The sequence below is a fragment of the Myotis brandtii genome, unplaced genomic scaffold (assembly GCF_000412655.1).
Source record: "Myotis brandtii unplaced genomic scaffold, ASM41265v1 scaffold32, whole genome shotgun sequence".
NCBI lineage: Eukaryota > Metazoa > Chordata > Mammalia > Chiroptera > Vespertilionidae > Myotis > Myotis brandtii.
This window is the reverse complement of record NW_005362269.1, coordinates 9,456,407-9,460,783: the sequence shown is the minus strand read 5'-3', so window position 1 is coordinate 9,460,783 and position 4,377 is coordinate 9,456,407. Positions and strand designations below refer to the sequence as shown.

The window sequence follows — 4,377 nt, the reverse complement described above, 5'->3', positions numbered from 1 at the left end:
TGCACAAATGGTGATAAATTTCAGTGCTTGTTTCATCCCCAAATTTTCTCATCTCTAGTCTAAGTATTGGGCCTCATTCAGAGATTCTAATCTGTTTGCTTTAGATTCCTTTTATGCCTTTGAAAACTAGGCGCCTTCCTCTGATTCTTCCCTTTAATTATCTACATCCTGTAATCCTCACTTGCCTCACAGCCAGGTTGTCCTTGCTGGGTCTCTGCCTTCAAACACTTGCTGTACATCATCCCTGCTCTTCATAACCACCTTGTTTCCTCCCTGGCAGCAAAAACACCACTTTGTTGCCTGGCAGGGTATATTACTCACGTGGCAGATGCCTGTGGCTTTAGCCAGCAACCCTGCAGCCCCCGGGAGAGGGAGCCACCTCCCTTCTGCTGGTTGAGCCACAGGACCAGCGCGACCCACCGAGGTGGTGACATTTGCACTGTGGGAAACACCCGCCCAAAGAGCCTCTTCTCTCTGCATCCCCCTTCTTGAATGTTGCTGTGATTTGTCAGTAAGTATCTAAGTAATAACAGTCTTCATAGAAAGTTCAAGCCCCGTATGCTTTTAGGGGACGTGGGGAAATCTATTTCTTCACCAAAAGCAAAAAAAGAATCTGTGTACTCAAGTCTAATTTTATATGAACGTGGTGAATTTCAAGCAAGTATCTTTATTTGTTGTCTATTGGCCCAGGATTGTGCTAGCCACTCAGGTCAGAATTAAATAAATCATGGGTCTTGGAGGTAGAAAATAATTTAATGTATAGAGAGACCAGTCTGCTGGTCTAGGACAGGAAATAAGTGATACTTTCTATGAAAAATATGTGACAGCTGCCCAGCTGGCCTGGATCAGTGGTTGAGCATTGACCTAGGAACCAGGAGGTCCCATTTCAATTCCCGGTCAGGGCACATGCCCAGGTTGCAGGCTCGATCCCCAGTGTGGGGCGTGCAGGAGGCAGCTAATCAATGATTCTCTCTCATCATTAAGGATTCTATCTCTCTCTCCCTCTCCCTTCCTCTCTGAAATCAACAAAAAAATATATTTTTAAAAAAATATGTGACAGCTAAGGACCACTGTGCTGAAATTCACCAGACACGGTGTGGATAAGACCAGAGAGGTGGTAGTTTGGTCTCCATGGTCTTAGAGAAGAAGTATAGCATCATCTTACAAGAGCTTTTATCACATTTCTCACACTTTAATTTGAATTTTCATTCAGTAAATATTTCATTAATATATTCCTTTTCTGACCCAGCAAAATGTGCCACTGTTTCATTCTCCAAAAAGAAGTATCCTCCTCCCAGATGGATGGCACATTAAAGTCTTTTACTCTAGTAACATTTCTAAGGGTCATGATGAAGTCACAGGAGGGCAAGCCTTTAGAGCAGATTTTCTTCCTAAATTTGTCTTGACTTTTAATAGAACACATTGCCTCTCTGAAACCTGTATTTTTTTTTCTTTTTTAGGGAGAGAGGGAGCAGGCATTAAAAAGTTTATTGACATGAGAAAGTGATTGTAAAACATAACATGCCATAAAAATGTAAGGCATTGTTTCATCTCTCCCTCTTTTTAAGAGATGTGGGGGCAAAATTATTTGTCAATTTCTTGGCATTGCCACAGTGTCATAAATGACTGAAAATGAGATTGCCAAGTACACCTTGCCCAGAGTTAACCAACATCATTCAAGACCACACACCATGAAAATTTTAAGCACAGTGTCATTAGCCTGAAATTAAATGTCCCCTACAATAGGATGCCCCCTTCCCTCATTGTTTTCCCCAAATCATCTCTATGGAGGGTTGCTTAAGTGTTAAGAGGAAAGGAGGGTCAGAATGCCCTGAATTGCAAGTCCATGTATACTACTGAGCTGCTACGACTTAGAAATGCCACAGATTCCATATACTCTCCCTAAGCCTCAATGTACTATCTTTAAAGTTAGGGACAGTGATTAATTTCTTTGAAAGTGTTCTCTTTCTTTCCTTTAAGAATTTGAGAAAGACTTTTATACACACACACACACACACCCCACACACACACTTTGTATACTTTTTTGCCTGCCTAGCTGCTACAGCTCTTTTAGCTATTATAACATACTTCCCTTTAAATATTATTTCTGTTATGTCTTATCTCCTTTCCTGACATTAATGGTAGAGGGCATATTCTTGCCATACATAAGTGTTCTACAGTGCCTGGCTAGTGCATGGAACATAGTATATGCTGAATAAACATATGCTGAATCAACAGATAAATGAAAACCTAAACATTTTTCAAGGTTTCTTTCAGTAGACAGGCAAAGAAAAAGGAGCAAAAGGTCTTATGATTATTTTATATTATATTTTAGTATGCTATTTTACATTACGTTATAGGTACCGCATCTAAATGCTTGCTATGGACAAGCACTGCACAGCACTCTGCATGCATTATTTTGTTTATCCCTAGAAGAAATCTATTATGTAATAATGTTATTTTCATTTTAGAGATGAACAAATGGAGTCTTAAGCAGAAAGCTCACACAAGTAATAAGTGGCAGCACCTGAATTCAATCCCTCTCAGATTCCAAAGATCACACTCAACAATTATTGTTTCTTCCCATCAGCTTTATGATTTAGAGCACGGTTTCTCAGCCACAGGGCTATCAACGTTCTGAGTAGGATAAATATTTGTTGTGGGGGACTGTCCTGTACATCATGGGGTGTTGAGCAGCATCTCTGTCCTCTAGCCACAAGATGCCCATAGTACCCCTCCCTCCGCTTCTTCCCAGAGTTATGACAACCGTAAATATCTCCAGACCTTACCAATATCCTCGGGGGTGGGGGGTGGGGGGGGGAGATTCGCCTACCATTGAGAATATCCGCTTTACAGTTACAACTGTCCCACAGCCCAAAGGTGACTGGGGGGATTTCTAACAGGAAGCAAAAACATATGCTCAAGGAAATGCATGACACCTGGCTAAGGCACACGCTGGATAATCAAGTCCTGGATAATTGGGAATTCATAATACAGGAGACTGGACGCCAATTTAGAAGAATCACATTGAATTTCCGAAATGAAAAGAAAGCCAATTTTCCAAGCCATTCAGCTCCAGGTTTTCATCGGACCCCGCCTGCCTGCTCATTGTAAGCTCCGCAGCTTCAGTTTTTGATGGTGAAATAGGCTTTTGTCAGAGTCCAGATGAGGGCTCAGCTTGGGGCTGTCACAGCTTTGAGTGGAACACCTGTGGTTTTGAATTCTTCTACGGCCCCCTGCTGCCGAGTGCCATCCTGCTCTGGGTATTTTAAGAGCACAGCTTTGTTTTAAGTAACACCATATTGCAAAGATACTTTGAATCAAACTGGACTTTAAGGCCATCAGTATTTGCTGTAGGGATAAGGCATTTGGGGAGTACTTAGAGCAATTCAGATACAATGTTCAGTGAGTCTTACACATTCCAGAGAAGGGGGCAATGGGTTACCTCTCAAGAGAGATTCTAGCTGGGGGCTGCATTACTCAAGGGACTAGCATTGCATCTGCTCCTAGAACCAGCAAAAGAGGGGCATCAAAAATAAGAGAAAATGTTTTTTTAAACATTTAGTATTTGACATTTCTTTAAACTGTCCTATTGTATTAACCTATCATATCACTGTGGAGAAAATAAGAACTTCATCCAGTTTCCCTGCATTTATGCTACAGCTGGTAGAACTGGAAACAGAGCTGAACCCAGAAATTCTAGAGAGACGCAGCTTATTGGCAGCAACCTGGTGGGTCAGTGGTGCTAGGGGCATGTCTGGAAACCATATTGGAATGTTTGGAGGGTGAAGAATGGAATATTAGATGAGGATTTGATGGAAGATATGGGGAAAAAGCTAACCATCCATATCCCTCACCTAATCCACCCCTCAGTCTTTGAAAGTCCAACAATGGCACAGCCATGAGAAGGGGCACCATGATCTTTCTGGTATTCAGAGTCTCTGATGGTCTTAATTCAACCCTTCATTCTATTGAGAAATGGTGGTACTCAAATCTTGGCAATATTTGGAACAAAGGAGGTAAATCTTTCAGTATTCTGTACTCCATAGGGTCACATGGTAATGGCACAGCAGACATTCCTACCTTGTAAAGGGAAGAGGCCCTATTGATGCCACTCATTAATGTATCCTCAGCATTCTACAAAGGATCTGGCACATAAAAGTACATACAAAAATTCAATGGGTAGATTCTCAATAAATGGGTACTAGGTGAAAAGAAAAATGAATAAATGAATAAACAATGTAATTAGTATAACTATAGCCATTGTCCAGACTAATGACATTTTGGTCAATTTTGTTTGTAGATAATTTACCAAGGACATCATACCTCCTCTGAAAAAGAAAAGCCACATTTGATGCCTGGAAGGGGGGGCGGGGC

General features: G+C 41.4%; 1 protein-coding gene across 2 annotated transcripts in view; it reads right to left on the bottom strand.

Annotated features, from left to right (window-relative positions):
• Window positions 1-4,377, bottom strand: part of GABRA6 (gamma-aminobutyric acid (GABA) A receptor, alpha 6) — a 16,254-nt gene that overhangs the window by 2,117 nt on the left and 9,760 nt on the right. The window lies entirely within an intron of this gene.